At 59.4% G+C, this 19,971-nt stretch overlaps 2 non-coding genes across 2 annotated transcripts; both read left to right on the forward strand.

Annotated features, from left to right (window-relative positions):
- Nucleotides 1-9,097: 9,097 nt before the first annotated feature.
- On the forward strand, nt 9,098-9,216 carry LOC131864082 (5S ribosomal RNA). Its single transcript, XR_009362973.1, has one exon. It is a non-coding gene; the product is annotated as a 5S ribosomal RNA (ribosomal RNA).
- Nucleotides 9,217-17,020: 7,804 nt separating this feature from the next.
- On the forward strand, nt 17,021-17,139 carry LOC131864083 (5S ribosomal RNA). The gene has a single exon (XR_009362974.1). It is a non-coding gene; the product is annotated as a 5S ribosomal RNA (ribosomal RNA).
- Nucleotides 17,140-19,971: the final 2,832 nt, after the last annotated feature.

The raw sequence follows: 19,971 nt of genomic DNA on the forward strand, positions 1-19,971 counted from the left end.
GAGCCGCTTCGCAATGTGCATGAGGTGAGACAGTTCCTTGGTTTAGCTAACTACTATCGCAAGTTTGTAGCAGGCTATTCCCGGATTGCGAGCCCCTTGACGGATCTGTTGAAGAAGGACCGCGGATGGAAATGGGGCGATAAGCAGCAGACAGCATTTGAGTTGCTAAAAGACAAGTTGACTGAGGAGCCAGTCCTTGCTTTGCCGAAATATGGCCAACCTTTTGAGGTCCAAACCGATGCGTCCGACTATGCCATGGGTGGAGTTTTGATGCAGGATGGGCATCCTGTGGCATATGAATCTCGGAAGTTGAATGACAGAGAGAGGAACTACTCGGCGCATGAGAAAGAGATGACTGCGATAGTGCACTGTTTGAGAACTTGGAGGCATTACTTGCTGGGGGTGCCGTTCATAGTGAAGACAGACAATGTCAGCTCCACTTACTTCAAGACTCAGTCTAAGCTCACCCCGAAGCAGGCGAGGTGGCAAGAATTCCTGGCAGAATTCGACTTTGAGCTGATATACAATCCGGGGCGACATAATGTGGTAGCCGATGCACTTAGCAGGAAGGCACAGCTTGGTGCTTTGAAGCTCCTGGGTCAGAGCCAAGTTGTGTTGAACGAAGACATGATTGAGAAAATCAAGGAGGGACTGGAGAATGACTCGCAGGCGTGGCAGATTGTATTGCAGGTGCAAGCTGGGCGAACTCGGAAGTTCGCACTTCAGGATGGACTCCTGTACTTTGCCGCAAACCGAGTCTACCTTCCGAAGTGGAGAGATGTTCGCAAGGAGGTCTTGCAGGAGTGTCATGATTCCGTTTGGGCAGGGCATCCGGGACAGAAGCGAACAATGGCCTTGTTGGAAAGAGGCTTCTACTGGCCTAACATGAGGGACGATGTTGAGAGGTATGTGAGGACTTGCCTCACTTGTCAGCAAGACAAAGCTCAGATGTTGCAGCCGGCGGGCTTGTTGCGTCCTCTCCCCGTTCCTGTGCGACCTTGGGCAAGTGTGAGCATGGACTTCATCACACAGTTGCCGGAAGTAGATGGACATTCTAGCATCATGGTCGTGGTAGACAGGTTCAGTAAGTATGCAATATTCATTGCATGTAAGACCTCGTGTCCAGCCGAGGAGGCGGCCGAGCTCTTTTTCAAGAATGTGGTCAAAAACTGGGGTATACCTTTGAGCATTGTAAGTGATCGGGACCCTCGATTCACTTCGAGCTTCTGGCAGGAGTTGTTCAAGATTGTTGGGACCCGACTCCTGATGAGTTCGGGGTTCCATCCCCAGACTGATGGACAGACAGAGCGGATTAATGGCATCCTCAAAGACTACCTAAGGCACTTCGTAGTCTCGGATCAGAGGAACTGGCCTAAGCTGCTGGATGTGGCCCAGTTCTCCTACAATCTGCAGAGGAGTGAGTCCTCGAAGTTCAGTCCTTTTGAGTTGGCTACGGGCCAACAACCTCTTTCACCCCACACAGTCTTGGCAGGATACCAAGGCGAGAATGTTGATGCAACAGAACGACTGAAGAGCTGGAATGAGAAGGTGGACTTGGCTCGTTACCATCTCACCCAGGCTTCAGACAGGATGAAGAAGTTTGCTGACAGGCACAGGCGTCGATTGGAGTTTGATGTTGGCGACAAAGTTTTGGTTCGCATGGATCAGGACCGATTCAAAGTCCCAAAGGGGCTGAGTGCTTCGTTGGTCAGACGATTTGATGGACCTTTCGAAGTCATTCGGAAGATCAATCCCGTCGCCTACCAACTCAACTTACCCCTCCATCTCAAGACTCATCCTGTTTTCCACGTCTCTCAGTTGAGACCGCATCATCCAGATGACGAAGATCTGATAAGAAATATTCCGAACAGAGGCCCGGCGAATGTGTTGGACAATCCGGACCGCAGAGTCAGCCAGGTCCTTGCAATGCGAACACGAGGAGGAGGCAAGAACGGCATCCGTGAGTTCTTGGTGATGTTCGAAGGACAGGGACGCGACTCCGCTTCCTGGGAACGCAGTGAGTCGTTATGGCGAGACGAGGAGATAATCATGGAGTTCCTCTCCAGGAGGAACCCGCCCAGACAGGAGTAGATTTCTGGGTCTATGCCTCCCAGTGCTTTGTGCAGGGGTGCTGGCGTCGAGGGCGCCGCCACTAGTTTAGTGGGGGAGGATGTAACGGGTCTGCATTGGGCAGAATACTTGCACAGTTTTTGGATCGGGTCCAGCCTTAGTGGGGTTCCATTTTGCATCGGAACTCTTTCTTTTGCATAGCCGACATGGAATTGGTGTTTCACACAGCCGACTTAATTCATTTCATCGGCGGGGCCGATATGTTTTATTTCCTTGGCGGGGGCCGACATGGGACTTGGCCGATGTTCTTCTTAGCGCGGACTTAACTTATATGAGTCCGGACCTATATGGGCGCTAATTTTCCATTGGCGGGATTCCTTTTGGGCCGGCCCTATCCGCCCAACGGCTCTTTTATTTGGGTCCGACCCTCCAGTATATAAGATGAGCGGGATGCTCATTCTTGGCAAGCAGAAGCAGATTCAGAATCAAGATCATCAGCGATCAAGCATTCGGCAGCGAGCAGACGAGCAGACAGATGCGAGTCTTCGGCGTCGCAAGTCTGAGTGCGAGTATTGCAGCGAGGGACTTTATTGCTCAGGCGAGCATTGGGGTCTTGTGACTTGGCGATCTGGCACCTCGAGGAGCTAACTGGTTCTCCTCTCGAGCGAGCCGATCCCAGTCTGAGTCGAAGGGACTCTTTGTAACTTGTCCGAGTCAGATTGGCTGGCTGGGCAATCCATTTGGGGGCGACCGGTATTTCTCAATACCGAGTTCTATCCAGCATTGTAATCTTTGAGGATAATAATAAAGGATATGGGCACCTCGCCCCACCTTTGAATGTTGTGTTGTCTATTTTATTCCGCATTGCATCGTATCCTTTTATGCATTCTGGGAGCAAGTCGATCTGCATTTACATTGTGCATTCCGCTTTAGCGCAATATTGGAAGGGACGAGGCGTAGGCCGAAGGTCTCTGACCTTGAACGGATCCGAGTCGGGTCGGGACTTGTCGGTGCCGCACAGGCTTAACTCCCAAAGCCCGTGACATCCCCTATATAAGTTATTTGTCCGATTCTCAAGCAGCCGAAGTCTGGTCATCGAATCGGGTCAAAGACCACAACTTCCGACTTTACCCACAATGCAAGTCATCGAATCGAACATCGGCCCCCGAGTCGGACTCCATGCGTATGTCAGGTCATCGGACCCAAATTCCGCCTTCCTGCGCATGGCGGGCCATCAATATCAACTCGGTCATCGGACCCAAACTCCGCCTTTTTGCGTATGGCACGCCTTCAAATCGGTCATCGGACCCAAATTCCGCCTTCCTGTGCATGGCGGGCCATCAACATCAACTCGGTCATCGGACCCAAATTCCGCCTTTCTGCGCATGGCACGCCATCAACTCGGTCATCGGACCCAAATTCCGCCTTCCTGCGCATGGCAGGTCATCGGACACAAATTCAGACCTCGCCAATATGCCTACGTATCGAATCGGTCATCGGACCCAACTTCCGACTTCATCCATACTGTAGGGTCTTTGAGGTTGGCGCGGTGCGCTCAACCCAGGGAGTCGACCCATCGAAGCATACACCTCCCCTATATAAGCTATTTGTCCGATTCCCACACCTGTGTAGTTTGCACCTCTGACCAGGACATCGACCCCAACTTCCGAACTCGACTGCAACGACGGCACCAGCGCCTTGGTGCGCACCTTGCGACGCACAGTCCCAACATTCGCCTTCCTGCACATGGCAGGTCATCGGACCCAAATTCCGACCTCGCGAGTATGCCTACATATCGAATCGGTCATCGGACCCAACTTCCGACTTCATCCATACCGTAGGGTCTTTGAGGTTGGCGCGGTGCGCTCAACCCGGGGAGTCGACCCAACGAAGCATACACCTCCCCTATATAAGCTATTTGTCCGATTCCCACACCTGTGTAGTTTGCACCTCCGATCAAGACATCGACCCCAACTTCCGAACTCGCCTCCAACGACCGAACCAGCGCCTTGGTGCGCACCTTGCAACGCACAGTGCCAACATTCGCCTTCCTGCACGTGGCAGGTCATCGGACCCAAATTCCGACCTCGCGAGTATGCCTACATATCGAATCGGTCATCGGACCCAACTTCCGACTTCATCCATACCGTAGGGTCTTTGAGGTTGGCGCGGTGCGCTCAACCCGGGGAGTCGACCCAACGAAGCATACACCTCCCCTATATAAGCTATTTGTCCGATTCCCACACCTGTGTAGCTTGCACCTCCGATCAGGACATCGACCCCAACTTCCGAACTCGACTAAAAAGACCGCACCAGCGCCTTGGTGTGCACCTTGCAACGCACAGTGTCAACATTCGCCTTCCTGCACATGGCAGGTCATCGGACCCAAATTCCGACCTCATGAGCATACCTACTAATCGAATCGGTCATCGGACCCAACTTCCGACTTCATCCATACCGTAGGGTCTTTGAGGTTGGCGCGGTGCGCTCAACCTGGGGAGTCGACCCATCGAAGCATACACCTCCCCTATATAAGCTATTTGTCCGATTCCGACACCTGTGTAGTTTGCACCTCCGCTCAGGACATCGACCCCAACTTCCGAACTCGCCTGCAACGACCGAACCAGCGCCTTGGTGCGCACCAAAAGTGCGCACTTTTGGAGGGCACTTTTGTGCGCTCCAAAGGTGCGCACTTTTGGAGGGCACTTTTCTGCGCTCCAAAGGTGCGCACTTTTGGAGGGCACTTTTTGGAGGGCACTTTTCTGCGCTCCAAAGGTGCGCACTTTTGGAGGGCACTTTTTGGAGGGCACTTTTCTGCGCTCCAAAGGTGCGCACTTTTGGAGGGCACTTTTTGGAGGGCACTTTTCTGCGCTCCAAAGGTGCGCACTTTTGGAGGGCACTTTTTGGAGGGCACTTTTCTGCGCTCCAAAGGTGCGCACTTTTGGAGGGCACTTTTTGGAGGGCACTTTTCTGCGCTCCAAAGGTGCGCACTTTTGGAGGGCACTTTTTGGAGGGCACTTTTCTGCGCTCCAAAGGTGCGCACTTTTGGAGGGCACTTTTTGGAGGGCACTTTTCTGCGCTCCAAAGGTGCGCACTTTTGGAGGGCACTTTTTGGAGGGCACTTTTCTGCGCTCCAAAGGTGCGCACTTTTGGAGGGCACTTTTTGGAGGGCACTTTTCTGCGCTCCAAAGGTGCGCACTTTTGGAGGGCACTTTTTGGAGGGCACTTTTCTGCGCTCCAAAGGTGCGCACTTTTGGAGGGCACTTTTGTGCACTCCAAAGGTGCGCACTTTTGGAGGGCACTTTTCCTGTGCTCCAAAGGTGCACACCTAGGTGAGCACCTTCGACCACACCTTGTAGCACACCAAACTCTGACTTTCGACTTCATCCGCAATGCAGGGTCTTTGAGGTTGGCGCAATGCGCACAACCAGGGGAGTCGACCCATCAAACCCAACACCTCCCCTATATAAGCTATTTGTCTGATTCTCATACATGCGTAGCCTGCAGGAGCAATTAGGACATCGACCCCAACTTTCGGCTTCTAAACGAAAACAAGGTCTTTGAGGTTGGTGTAATGCGAACAACTAGGGGAGTCAACCCATCAAACCCAACACCTCCCCTATATAAGCTATTTGTCTGATTCTCATACATGTGTAGTCTACAGGAGCAATTAGGACATCGACCCCAACTTTTGACTTCTTAACGAAAACAAGGTCTTTGAGGTTGACGTAATGCGCACAACCAGGGGAGTCGACCCATCAAACCCAACACCTCCCCTATATAAGCTATTTGTCCGATTCTCATACATGTGTAGCCTGCAGGAGCCATTAGGACATTGACCCCAACTTTTGACTTCTTAACGAAAACAAGGTCTTTGAGGTTGGCGTAATGCGCACAACCAAGGGAGTTGACCCATCAAACCCAACACCTCCCCTATATAAGCTATTTGTCTGATTCTCATACATGTGTAGCCTGCAACAACGATTAGGACATCCACCCCAACTTCTGAATTCGTCTGCGTTGACCGCACCAAAGGTGCACGCCTTGGTGCTCACCAAAATCCGACTTCCGACTTCTTCTGCTATGCGGGGTCTTTGAGGTTGGCGCAGTGCGCACAACCAGGGGAGTCAACCCACCGAATGCAACACCTCCCCTATATAAGCTATTTGTCTGATTCTCATACATGCGTAGACTGCAGCAATGATTAGGACATCCACCCCAACTTTTGACTTCTTAAACAAGACAGGGTCTTTGAAGTTGGTGCAGTGCACACAACCAGGGGAGTCGACCCATCAAACGCAACACCTCCCCTATATAAAGCTATTTGTCCGATTCTCATACGTGTAGTCTGCAGCAGCGATTAGGACATCGACCCCAACTTCCGAATTCGTTTGCATTGACCGCACCAAAGGTGCACGCCTTGGTGTGCACCCTGGAGTGCACTTTGGTGCTCACCTCGGTGCACACTTTGGTGTGCACCTCGGTGTGCACCAAAGGTGCGCACCTTGGAGCGCACCAAAGGTGTACACTTTGGAGCGCACCACATAGGGTCTTTGAGAGGTTGGCGCAGTGCGCACACCAAGGTGGGTGTTGAGGTGCGTGCCGAGGTGGGTGGGTGCTAGGGTGCGCTCCATGGTGGGTGCCAGGGTGGGTGCGTGCTAGGGTGGATTCCAAAGAGGGTCATAGGGTGGGTGCCAAGGTGGGTTGGTGATATAGTGGGTTCAAAGGTGGGTACTAGGGTGGGTTCCAAGGTGGGTCACAAGTTGGGTGCCAGGATGCGTGGGTGTTAGGTTGGGTGCCAAGGTGGGCTCCTGCGTGGGTGGGTGCTAGGGTGGGTTTCAAGGTGGACGCGAGGGCGGGTGCCAAGGTGGGTAACAAGTTGGGTGTTAGGATGGGTGAGTGCTAGAGTGGGTGCCAAGGTGGGTGGGTGCTAAGGTGGATGCCAAGGTGGTTCACAGGGTGGGTGGGTTCTAGGGTGAGTTCCAAGGTGGGTCACAGGTTCAGTGCTAGGGTGGGTGTCAAGGCGGGTGTCGAGGTGCCTGGGTGCTAGGGTGTGGATGCCAATGTGGGTCATAGGGTGGGTACTAGGGTGGGCTGCAATGTGGGTGCCAAGGTGGGTAACATGCTCGGTGGGTTCTAAATTGGGTGCCAGGGTGGGTGTGCACCCACCTTGCCCGAGGTGGGTGCCAAGGTGCCAGTGTGGGTGGGTGCTAAGGTGGATGCCAAGGTGGGTGAGAAGGTGGGTGATAGGTTGAGTGGTAGGATGGGTGGGTGCCAAGATGGGTCACAGGGTGGGTGCAAGGGTGGGTAGGTGCTAGGGTTGGTGTCAGGGTGGGTGGGTGCTAGGTTGGGTTCCAAGGTGGGTGCGAGGGTGAGTGTCAAGGTGGGTCACAGGTTAGGTGCTAGGATGGGTGAGTGCTAGGGTGCAAAGGTGCCAGGGTGGGTGCTAGGATGGGTCGATGCTAGGGTGAGTGGCAAGGTGGGTCCACAAGTGTCAAGGTGGGTGCCGAGGTGGGTGCCAAGTCGGCGACTGCTATGGTGGATGCCAAGGTGGGTCACGGGGTGGGTGCCAAGTTGCTAGGTTGGGTTCCAAGGTGGGTGCCAACGTGGGTGCTAGGGTGCGTGGGTTAAAGGGTGTGTCACAACGTGGGTGCCAGGATGGGTGCGCACCCACACTGGCCAAGACGGGTGCGGGTGCAAGGTTGGGTTCCAAGCCCGGTCACAGGCTGGGTGCTAGGATGGGTGGGTGCCAAGGTGGGCACCAGGGTGGGTGCACCCACCCTGGCCAAGGTGGGTCACGGGGTGGGTCCTAGGGTGGGTAACGGGGTGGGTACTAAGGTGCGTGCCAAGGTGGGTCATAGGGTGGGTGCCAAGGTGGGCACCAGGGTGGGTGTGCACCAACCCTAGCCAGGGTAGGTCACGGGGTGGTTGTCGGGGTGGGCGTCAAGGAGCCAAGGTGGGTGGCAAGTAGCCAAGTTGCGTGCCAAGGTGGGTGTCGGGGTGGGTGCCAAGGATCCAAGGTGGGTGCCAAGGAACCAAGGTGGGTGTCTGGGTGGGTGCCGAGGTGGGAGCCAGGGTGGGTCCCAAGGTGAGTGCAAAGGTGGGTGCCAGGGTCAAGGTGAGTGCCAATGTGGGTTCCAAGGTGCCAGGGTCAGGGTGAGTGCCAATGTGGGTTCAAAGGTGCTAAGTTGGGTGCGAGGTTGGGTGCGAGGGTGGGTGGGTGCCAAGGTGTGCTAGGTGGAAGCCCGGGTGGGTCGGCATCCCATGGGTGTCGAGTTGGGTGCCTGATGGGTGCTTCTTGTCAAGTTTTAGTCGTCGGGACTCATTTCGAGCCTTAGAGGTCGTTTCTTGTCCGGTTGCCCTGTCTTCGACCTGGGAACCCAATTTTGGTCCTCGGGTCCCATTTTTTTTTGTCTCGCATCCCACTTTTGGCCTGTGGCCTTTTCGGGGTCGATTCTCGTTTTGGGCATCAGAGCATGTTTCTTCTCCTAAAACCCAATATTTGTTTATTAAGTCTCGGAACACATTTTTGTTCTCGTGGACCCATCATGGGTCTTGGAACGCATTTGTGGTCCTTGGGTCCCATTTTGCATCCCGAAACTTGTGTTTTGGTGCTTGATCCCTATTTTGGGTGCCCACCTTGCACCAAGTGCGCACCCGGGGCAAACCGAGCGCCTTGGTGCACCGGGGCAAGATCGAGCGTGCACCCGAGGCGCCCCGAACATGCACCAAGGTGCACTCGGCCCACATGTGAGCGCAGGTCGTTGCGCCCGAGGTGGTGTGTGGGCACCGCGTTGCAGACGGGACACTGCACGCACACGACGCCCCCTCCAGGTGCACGCACGTAGGCCGGGCCGGGTGCACACCCGACGCCCTAGCAAGGTGCGCGCACCCGGGCAGGGCTCACACTTGGCGAACGGGGCGCACTTCGCGAGGGAGGGTGTGCACCTCGACGGGGGTGGGTGGCCGGGGTGGATTCGCACGTGGGTCGCGGTTTGCTAAGTACACACTGCGACAAGCTCATAACGGGTGCGATCATACCAGCGTTAGTGCACCGGATCCCATCAGAACTCCGCAGTTAAGCGCGCTTGGGCCGGAGTAGTACTGGGATGGGTGACCTCCCGGGAAGTCCCGGTGTTGCACCCTTTTTTAGTTTTTCGCCGGGCGTCGCAATGCTATTTGAATAAACCTTTTGCCCGTTTGCGTTCTCGTCGGGGCCGGGCCGGGCCGGGGTGCGCTGCCCGCACTACCGCGCGCGCGGGGGCGACACCGAGCGCGCACCCGAGGCGCCCCGAGCACACAGGCCACGGTGCAACCCGGGCGTTGTGCGCGCACCCCGGTGCGCCCGAGGTGCTGCGCGCGCACCCAGGTGAAATCGGTGTGCACCTCGGCCAGTGCGCGCTCGGTCGAGTCGCGCACGTTGGCCAAGGTGCACGGTGATGTTTCTTACTCTAAGGTTCCGCACCAGACGCCCGGGACAGGTGAGCGAAGCTGGGCGGGGCCGGGTGCGCGGCCGGGGCAGGTGCACGCAGCTGGAGAGAGCTTTGGAGCACACTTCGGAGCGCACCAATGATGCGCTCCATTCAAAAGTTTCCTGAAAAGGCAAAAAAAGTTGAGATTATAGAATTTCCCACTTGAGAGATTGTAAAAAAAAAAAATTTAAAATGAAGGAAACGCGGGTGCCAAGGTGTGCGCAGCCCAGCCAAGGTGTGCGCACCAAGGCGCCCACCCTGGCGAAGGTGCACGCAAGGTGCGCACCCGAGGCAAACCGGACAATTAACCCAACTTTCGACTTCGCGCGCACCTTGGAGCGCACTTCGGAGCGCTCCTTGGTGCGCACCAATCTTGGGCACCTCGGAGTGCACCATGGCGCCCACCAAGGTGCGCACCCGGGGCAAACCGAGCTCCGACTTCGTGCGCACCTTGGAGCGCACGAAAGGTGCGCACCATGGCGCCCACCAAGGTGCGCAGCCCAGCCAAGGCGTGCGCATCAAGGTGCGCACCCTGGCGAAGGTGCGCACCCGGGGCAAACCGAGCTCCGACTTCGTGCGCACCTTGGAGCGCACAAAAGGTGCGCAACCCAGCCAAGGTGTGCGCACCCCGGTCAAACCGAGCTCCGAATCGTGCGCACCAGAGGTGCACGCCATCGTGCGCACCTTGGAGCACACTTCGGAGCCCTCCTTGGTGCGCGCCGATGTTGCGCACCTCGGAGCGCACCCGGGGAAAACAATGCAATTAACCCGACTTTCGACTTCGTGGGCACCTCGGAGCGCTCTCGGGTTCGCACCTCGGAGCACACCGAGGTGCGCACCTTTGATGCGCTGCCTTCACCAATTTCCAGAAAAGGCAAGAAAACATTGAGAAGGTGTGCGCACCGAGGTGCCCACCCTGGCGAAGGTGCACGCGAGGTGCGCACCCGGGGCAAACCGGGCTCCGACTTCGTGCACGCCGCACCTTGGAGCACACTTCGGAGCGCTCCTTGGTGCGCACCAGGGCGCGCAACCCAGCCGAGGTGCCCACCCCGGCGAAGGTGCACGCGAGGTGCGCACCCGGGGCAAACCGGGCTCCGACTTCGTGCACGCCATGGTGCCCACCGCGGCGAAGGTGCACGCGAGGTGCGCACCCGGGGCAAACCGGGCTCCGACTTCGTGCACGCCGCACCTTGGAGCACACTTCGGAGCGCTCCTTGGTGCGCACCATGGTGCCCACCAGGGCGCGCAACCCCGCCGAAGGTGCACGCGAGGTGCGCACCCGGGGCAAACCGGGCTCCGACTTCGTGCACGCCGCACCTTGGAGCACACTTCGGAGCGCTCCTTGGTGCGCACCATGGTGCCCACCAGGGCGCGCAACCCCGCCGAAGGTGCACGCGAGGTGCGCACCCGGGGCAAACCGGGCTCCGACTTCGTGCACGCCATGGTGCGCACCGCGGCGAAGGTGCGCACCCGGGGCAAACCGGGCTCCGACTTCGTGCACGCCGCACCTTGGAGCACACTTCGGAGCGCTCCTTGGTGCGCACCAGGGCGCGCAACCCAGCCGAGGTGCCCACCCCGGCGAAGGTGCACGCGAGGTGCGTACCCGGGGCAAACCGGGCTCCGACTTCGTGCACGCCGCACCTTGGAGCACACTTCGGAGCGCTCCTTGGTGCGCACCATGGTGCCCACCAGGCCGCGCAACCCAGCCAAGGTGTGCGCACCAAGGTGCACGCGAGGTGCGCACCCGGGGCAAACCGGGGTCCGACTTCGTGCACGCCGCACCTTGGAGCACACATCGGGGCGCTCCCGGGTTCGCACCGGCGTTGCGCACCGTGGTGGGCACCTCGGAGCACACCAAGGTGGGCAGCGAGGTGCGCACCTTTGATGCGATGCCTTCACTAATTTCCATAAAAGGCAAAAAAAAAACGAGATTTTAAAATTTCCGTTTTGAAAGATAGTGAGAAAAAGGGAATGCTGGTGCCATCTTGAGCCCGCCCTGGTGCGCAGCCCAGCCAAGGTGTGCGCACCAAGGTGCCCACCCTGGCGAAGGTGCGCGCCCGGGCAATTAACCCAACTTCCAACTTCGCGCGCGCCAGGGTGGGAGCGCACCCAACAACCGGGCCTGGGAAGAGCCAATGCGAGAAACCCCACCAAACGCTCTGACAAAAAAAGAGGGGGCGCTCCAGTAACCCCGCTTCGGAGCGCACCCTGGGCAAACCCAGCCAAGGTGCCCACCCCGGCCAAGGTGCAGGCGAGGTGCGCACCCGGGGCAAACCGGGCTCCGACAACGTGCACGCCGCACCTTGGAGCACACTTCGTAGCGCTCCCGGGTGCGCACCTCAGAGCACACCAAGGTGGGCAGCGAGGTGCGCACCTTTGATGCGCTGCCTTCACTAATTTCCAGAAAAGGCAAAAAAAAAAGGAGATTTTAAAATTTCCGTTTTGAAAGATAGTGAAAAAAACGGAACGCGCGTGCCATCTTGAGCCCGCCCTGGTGCGCAGCCCAGGTAAGGTGCCCACCCTGGCAAAGGTGCGCACCCGGGCAATTAACCCTACTTCCGACTTCGTGCGCGCCAGGGTGGCAACCGGGCCTCGGAAGAGCCAATGCGAGAAACCCCACCAAACGCTCCGACAAAAAAAGAGGCGGCGCTCCAATAACCCCGCTTCGGAGCGCAGCCGGGGCAAACCCAGCCAAGGTGCCCACCCCGACGAAGGTGCACGCGAGGTGCGCACCCGGGGCAAACCGGGCTCCGACAACGTGCACGCAGCACCTTGGAGCACACTTCGAAGCACTCCCGGGTGCCCACCGGCGTTGCGCACCGTGGTGGGCAGCGAGGTGCGCACCTTTGATGCGCTGCCTTCACTAATTTCCAGAAAAAGGCAAAAAAAAATGAGATTTTAAAATTTCCGTTTTGAAAGATAGTGAAAAAAAAGGAACGCGGGTGCCATCTTGAGCCCGCCCTGGTGCGCAGCCCAGGCAAGGCATGCGCACCAAGGTGCCCACCCGAGGTGCACACCCGGGGCAAACCGGGCTCCGACTTCGTGCAGGCCGCACCTTGGAGCACACTTCGGAGCGCTCCTTGGTGCGCACCATGGTGCCCACCAGGGCGCGCAACCCAGCCAAGGTCTGCACACCAAGGTGCCCACCCCGGCGAAGGTGCACGCGAGGTGCGCACCCGGGGCAAACCGGGCTCCGACTTCGTGCACGCCATGGTGCCCACCGCGGCGAAGGTGCACGCGAGGTGCGCACCCGGGGCAAACCGGGCTCCGACTTCGTGCACGCCGCACCTTGGAGCACACTTCGGAGCGCTCCTTGGTGCGCACCATGGTGCCCACCAGGGCGCGCAACCCAGCCAAGGTGTGCGCACCAAGGTGCACGCGAGGTGCGCACCCGGGGCAAACCGGGGTCCGACTTCGTGCACGCCGCACCTTGGAGCACACATCGGAGCGCTCCCAGGTTCGCACCAGCGTTGCGCACCTTTGATGCGCTGCCTTCACTAATTTCCAGAAAAGGCAAAAAAAAACGATATTTTAAAATTTCCGTTCTGAAAGATAGTGAAAAAAACGGAACGCGGGTGCCATCTTGAGCCCTTCCTGGTGCGCAGCCCAGGCAAGTTGTGCGCACCAAGGTGCCCACCCTGGCGGAGGTGCGCGCCCGGGGCAAACCGGGCTCCGACTTCGTGCACTGCATGGTGCCCACCAAGGCGCGCAACCCAGCCAAGGTGCCCACCGCAGCGAAGGTGCACGCGAGGTGCACACCCGGGGCAAACCGGGCTCCGACTTCGTGCACGCCGCACCTTGGAGCACACTTCAGAGCGCTCCTTGGTGCGCACCAGGGCGCGCAACCCAGCCGAGGTGCCCACCCCGGCGAAGGTGCACGCGAGGTGCGCACCCGGGGCAAACCGGGCTCCGACTTCGTGCACGCCATGGTGCCCACCGCGGCGAAGGTGCGCACCCGGGGCAAACCGGGCTCCGACTTCGTGCACGCCGCACCTTGGAGCACACTTCGGAGCGCTCCTTGGTGCGCACCATGGTGCCCACCAGGCCGCGCAACCCAGCCAAGGTGTGCGCACCAAGGTGCACGCGAGGTGCGCACCCGGGGCAAACCGGGGTCCGACTTCGTGCACGCCGCACCTTGGAGCACACATCGGGGCGCTCCCGGGTTCGCACCGGCGTTGCGCACCGTGGTGGGCACCTCGGAGCACACCAAGGTGGGCAGCGAGGTGCGCACCTTTGATGCGATGCCTTCACTAATTTCCATAAAAGGCAAAAAAAAAACGAGATTTTAAAATTTCCGTTTTGAAAGATAGTGAGAAAAAGGGAATGCTGGTGCCATCTTGAGCCCGCCCTGGTGCGCAGCCCAGCCAAGGTTTGCGCACCAAGGTGCCCACCCTGGCGAAGGTGCGCGCCCGGGCAATTAACCCAACTTCCAACTTCGCGCGCGCCAGGGTGGGAGCGCACCCAACAACCGGGCCTGGGAAGAGCCAATGCGAGAAACCCCACCAAACTCTCTGACAAAAAAAGAGGGGGCGCTCCAGTAACCCCGCTTCGGAGCGCACCCTGGGCAAACCCAGCCAAGGTGCCCACCCCGGCCAAGGTGCAGGCGAGGTGCGCACCCGGGGCAAACCGGGCTCCGACAACGTGCACGCCGCACCTTGGAGCACACTTCGTAGCGCTCCCGGGTGCGCACCTCAGAGCACACCAAGGTGGGCAGCGAGGTGCGCACCTTTGATGCGCTGCCTTCACTAATTTCCAGAAAAGGCAAAAAAAAAAGGAGATTTTAAAATTTCCGTTTTGAAAGATAGTGAAAAAAACGGAACGCGCGTGCCATCTTGAGCCCGCCCTGGTGCGCAGCCCAGGTAAGGTGCCACCCTGGCAAAGGTGCGCACCCGGGCAATTAACCCTACTTCCGACTTCGTGCGCGCCAGGGTGGCAACCGGGCCTCGGAAGAGCCAATGCGAGAAACCCCACCAAACGCTCCGACAAAAAAAGAGGCGGCGCTCCAATAACCCCGCTTCGGAGCGCAGCCGGGGCAAACCAAGCCAAGGTGCCCACCCCGACGAAGGTGCACGCGAGGTGCGCACCCGGGGCAAACCGGGCTCCGACAACGTGCACGCAACACCTTGGAGCACACTTCGAAGCACTCCCGGGTGCCCACCGGCGTTGCGCACCGTGGTGGGCAGCGAGGTGCGCACCTTTGATGCGCTGCCTTCACTAATTTCCAGAAAAAGGCAAAAAAAAATGAGATTTTAAAATTTCCGTTTTGAAAGATAGTGAAAAAAAAGGAACGCGGGTGCCATCTTGAGCCCGCCCTGGTGCGCAGCCCAGGCAAGGCATGCGCACCAAGGTGCCCACCCGAGGTGCACACCCGGGGCAAACCGGGCTCCGACTTCGTGCAGGCCGCACCTTGGAGCACACTTCGGAGCGCTCCTTGGTGCGCACCATGGTGCCCACCAGGGCGCACCCGGGGCAAACCGGGCTCCGACTTTGTGCACGCCGCACCTTGGAGCACACATCGGAGCGCTCCCAGGTTCGCACCAGCGTTGCGCACCTTTGATGCGCTGCCTTCACTAATTTCCAGAAAAGGCAAAAAAAAACGATATTTTAAAATTTCCGTTCTGAAAGATAGTGAAAAAAACGGAACGCGGGTGCCATCTTGAGCCCTTCCTGGTGCGCAGCCCAGGCAAGTTGTGCGCACCAAGGTGCCCACCCTGGCGGAGGTGCGCGCCCGGGGCAAACCGGGCTCCGACTTCGTGCACTGCATGGTGCCCACCAAGGCGCGCAACCCAGCCAAGGTGCCCACCGCAGCGAAGGTGCACGCGAGGTGCGCACCCGAGGTGCACACCCGGGGCAAACCGGGCTCCGACTTCGTGCACGCCGCACCTTGGAGCACACTTCAGAGCGCTCCTTGGTACGCACCAGGGCGCGCAACCCAGCCAAGGTGCTCACCCCGGCGAAGGTGCACGCGAGGTGCGCACCCGGGGCAAACCGGGCTCGGACTTCGTGCACGCCGCACCTTGGAGCACACATCGGAGCGCTCCCGGGTTCGCACCAGCATTGCGCACCTTTGATGCGCTGCCTTCACTAATTTCCAGAAAAGGCAAAAAAAAGAAAAAAATGAGATTTTAAAATTTCCGTTTTGAAAGATAGTGAAAAAAACGGAACGCGGGTGCCATCTTGAGCCCGCCCTGGTGTGCAGCCCAGGCAAGTTGTGCGCACCAAGGCACCCACCCTGGCCAAGGTGGGTCACGGGGTGGGTCCTAGGGTGGGTAACGGGGTGGGTACTAAGGTGCGTGCCAAGGTGGGTCATAGGGTGGGTGCCAAGGTGGGCACCAGGGTGGGTGTGCACCAACCCTAGCCAGGGTAGGTCACGGGGTGGTTGTCGGGGTGGGCGTCAAGGAGCCAAGATGGGTGGCAAGTAGCCAAGTTGCGTGCCAAGGTGGGTGTCGGGGTGGGTGCCAAGGATCCAAGGTGGGTGCCAAGGAACCAAGGTGGGTGTCTGGGTGGGTGCCGAGGTGGGAGCCAGGGTGGGTCCCAAGGTGAGTGCAAAGGTGGGTGCCAGGGTCAAGGTGAGTGCCAATGTGGGTTCCAAGGTGCCAGGGTCAGGGTGAGTGCCAATGTGGGTTCAAAGGTGCTAAGTTGGGTGCGAGGTTGGGTGCGAGGGTGGGTGGGTGCCAAGGTGTGCTAGGTGGAAGCCCGGGTGGGTCGGCATCCCATGGGTGTCGAGTTGGGTGCCTGATGGGTGCTTCTTGTCAAGTTTTAGTCGCCGGGACTCATTTCGAGCCTTAGAGGTCGTTTCTTGTCCGGTTGCCCTGTCTTCGACCTGGGAACCCAATTTTGGTCCTCGGGTCCCATTTTTTTTTGTCTCGCATCCCACTTTTGGCCTGTGGCCTTTTCGGGGTCGATTCTCGTTTTGGGCATCAGAGCATGTTTCTTCTCCTAAAACCCAATATTTGTTTATTAAGTCTCGGAACACATTTTTGTTCTCGTGGACCCATCATGGGTCTTGGAACGCATTTGTGGTCCTTGGGTCCCATTTTGCATCCCGAAACTTGTGTTTTGGTGCTTGATCCCTATTTTGGGTGCCCACCTTGCACCAAGTGCGCACCCGGGGCAAACCGAGCGCCTTGGTGCACCGGGGCAAGATCGAGCGTGCACCCGAGGCGCCCCGAACATGCACCAAGGTGCACTCGGCCCACATGTGAGCGCAGGTCGTTGCGCCCGAGGTGGTGTGTGGGCACCGCGTTGCAGACGGGACACTGCACGCACACGACGCCCCCTCCAGGTGCACGCACGTAGGCCGGGCCGGGTGCACACCCGACGCCCTAGCAAGGTGCGCGCACCCGGGCAGGGCTCACACTTGGCGAACGGGGCGCACTTCGCGAGGGAGGGTGTGCACCTCGACGGGGGTGGGTGGCCGGGGTGGATTCGCACGTGGGTCGCGGTTTGCTAAGTACACACTGCGACAAGCTCATAACGGGTGCGATCATACCAGCGTTAGTGCACCGGATCCCATCAGAACTCCGCAGTTAAGCGCGCTTGGGCCGGAGTAGTACTGGGATGGGTGACCTCCCGGGAAGTCCCGGTGTTGCACCCTTTTTTAGTTTTTCGCCGGGCGTCGCAATGCTATTTGAATAAACCTTTTGCCCGTTTGCGTTCTCGTCGGGGCCGGGCCGGGCCGGGGTGCGCTGCCCGCACTACCGCGCGCGCGGGGGCGACACCGAGCGCGCACCCGAGGCGCCCCGAGCACACAGGCCACGGTGCAACCCGGGCGTTGTGCGTGCACCCCGGTGCGCCCGAGGTGCTGCGCGCGCACCCAGGTGAAATCGGTGTGCACCTCGGCCAGTGCGCGCTCGGTCGAGTCGCGCACGTTGGCCAAGGTGCACGGTGATGTTTCTTACTCTAAGGTTCCGCACCAGACGCCCGGGACAGGTGAGCGAAGCTGGGCGGGGCCGGGTGCGCGGCCGGGGCAGGTGCACGCAGCTGGAGAGAGCTTTGGAGCACACTTCGGAGCGCACCAATGATGCGCTCCATTCAAAAGTTTCCTGAAAAGGCAAAAAAAGTTGAGATTATAGAATTTCCCACTTGAGAGATTGTAAAAAAAAAAAATTTAAAATGAAGGAAACGCGGGTGCCAAGGTGTGCGCAGCCCAGCCAAGGTGTGCGCACCAAGGCGCCCACCCTGGCGAAGGTGCACGCAAGGTGCGCACCCGAGGCAAACCGGACAATTAACCCAACTTTCGACTTCGCGCGCACCTTGGAGCGCACTTCGGAGCGCTCCTTGGTGCGCACCAATCTTGGGCACCTCGGAGTGCACCATGGCGCCCACCAAGGTGCGCACCCGGGGCAAACCGAGCTCCGACTTCGTGCGCACCTTGGAGCGCACGAAAGGTGCGCACCATGGCGCCCACCAAGGTGCGCAGCCCAGCCAAGGCGTGCGCATCAAGGTGCGCACCCTGGCGAAGGTGCGCACCCGGGGCAAACCGAGCTCCGACTTCGTGCGCACCTTGGAGCGCACAAAAGGTGCGCAACCCAGCCAAGGTGTGCGCACCCCGGTCAAACCGAGCTCCGAATCGTGCGCACCAGAGGTGCACGCCATCGTGCGCACCTTGGAGCACACTTCGGAGCCCTCCTTGGTGCGCGCCGATGTTGCGCACCTCGGAGCGCACCCGGGGAAAACAATGCAATTAACCCGACTTTCGACTTCGTGGGCACCTCGGAGCGCTCTCGGGTTCGCACCTCGGAGCACACCGAGGTGCCCACCCTGGCGAAGGTGCACGCGAGGTGCGCACCCGGGGCAAACCGGGCTCCGACTTCGTGCACGCCGCACCTTGGAGCACACTTCGGAGCGCTCCTTGGTGCGCACCAGGGCGCGCAACCCAGCCGAGGTGCCCACCCCGGCGAAGGTGCACGCGAGGTGCGCACCCGGGGCAAACCGGGCTCCGACTTCGTGCACGCCATGGTGCCCACCGCGGCGAAGGTGCACGCGAGGTGCGCACCCGGGGCAAACCGGGCTCCGACTTCGTGCACGCCGCACCTTGGAGCACACTTCGGAGCGCTCCTTGGTGCGCACCATGGTGCCCACCAGGGCGCGCAACCCCGCCGAAGGTGCACGCGAGGTGCGCACCCGGGGCAAACCGGGCTCCGACTTCGTGCACGCCGCACCTTGGAGCACACTTCGGAGCGCTCCTTGGTGCGCACCATGGTGCCCACCAGGGCGCGCAACCCCGCCGAAGGTGCACGCGAGGTGCGCACCCGGGGCAAACCGGGCTCCGACTTCGTGCACGCCATGGTGCGCACCGCGGCGAAGGTGCGCACCCGGGGCAAACCGGGCTCCGACTTCGTGCACGCCGCACCTTGGAGCACACTTCGGAGCGCTCCTTGGTGCGCACCAGGGCGCGCAACCCAGCCGAGGTGCCCACCCCGGCGAAGGTGCACGCGAGGTGCGTACCCGGGGCAAACCGGGCTCCGACTTCGTGCACGCCGCACCTTGGAGCACACTTCGGAGCGCTCCTTGGTGCGCACCATGGTGCCCACCAGGCCGCGCAACCCAGCCAAGGTGTGCGCACCAAGGTGCACGCGAGGTGCGCACCCGGGGCAAACCGGGGTCCGACTTCGTGCACGCCGCACCTTGGAGCACACATCGGGGCGCTCCCGGGTTCGCACCGGCGTTGCGCACCGTGGTGGGCACCTCGGAGCACACCAAGGTGGGCAGCGAGGTGCGCACCTTTGATGCGATGCCTTCACTAATTTCCATAAAAGGCAAAAAAAAAACGAGATTTTAAAATTTCCGTTTTGAAAGATAGTGAGAAAAAGGGAATGCTGGTGCCATCTTGAGCCCGCCCTGGTGCGCAGCCCAGCCAAGGTGTGCGCACCAAGGTGCCCACCCTGGCGAAGGTGCGCGCCCGGGCAATTAACCCAACTTCCAACTTCGCGCGCGCCAGGGTGGGAGCGCACCCAACAACCGGGCCTGGGAAGAGCCAATGCGAGAAACCCCACCAAACGCTCTGACAAAAAAAGAGGGGGCGCTCCAGTAACCCCGCTTCGGAGCGCACCCTGGGCAAACCCAGCCAAGGTGCCCACCCCGGCCAAGGTGCAGGCGAGGTGCGCACCCGGGGCAAACCGGGCTCCGACAACGTGCACGCCGCACCTTGGAGCACACTTCGTAGCGCTCCCGGGTGCGCACCTCAGAGCACACCAAGGTGGGCAGCGAGGTGCGCACCTTTGATGCGCTGCCTTCACTAATTTCCAGAAAAGGCAAAAAAAAAAGGAGATTTTAAAATTTCCGTTTTGAAAGATAGTGAAAAAAACGGAACGCGCGTGCCATCTTGAGCCCGCCCTGGTGCGCAGCCCAGGTAAGGTGCCCACCCTGGCAAAGGTGCGCACCCGGGCAATTAACCCTACTTCCGACTTCGTGCGCGCCAGGGTGG

This window comes from Cryptomeria japonica, unplaced genomic scaffold, assembly GCF_030272615.1.
Source record: "Cryptomeria japonica unplaced genomic scaffold, Sugi_1.0 HiC_scaffold_76, whole genome shotgun sequence".
NCBI lineage: Eukaryota > Viridiplantae > Streptophyta > Pinopsida > Cupressales > Cupressaceae > Cryptomeria > Cryptomeria japonica.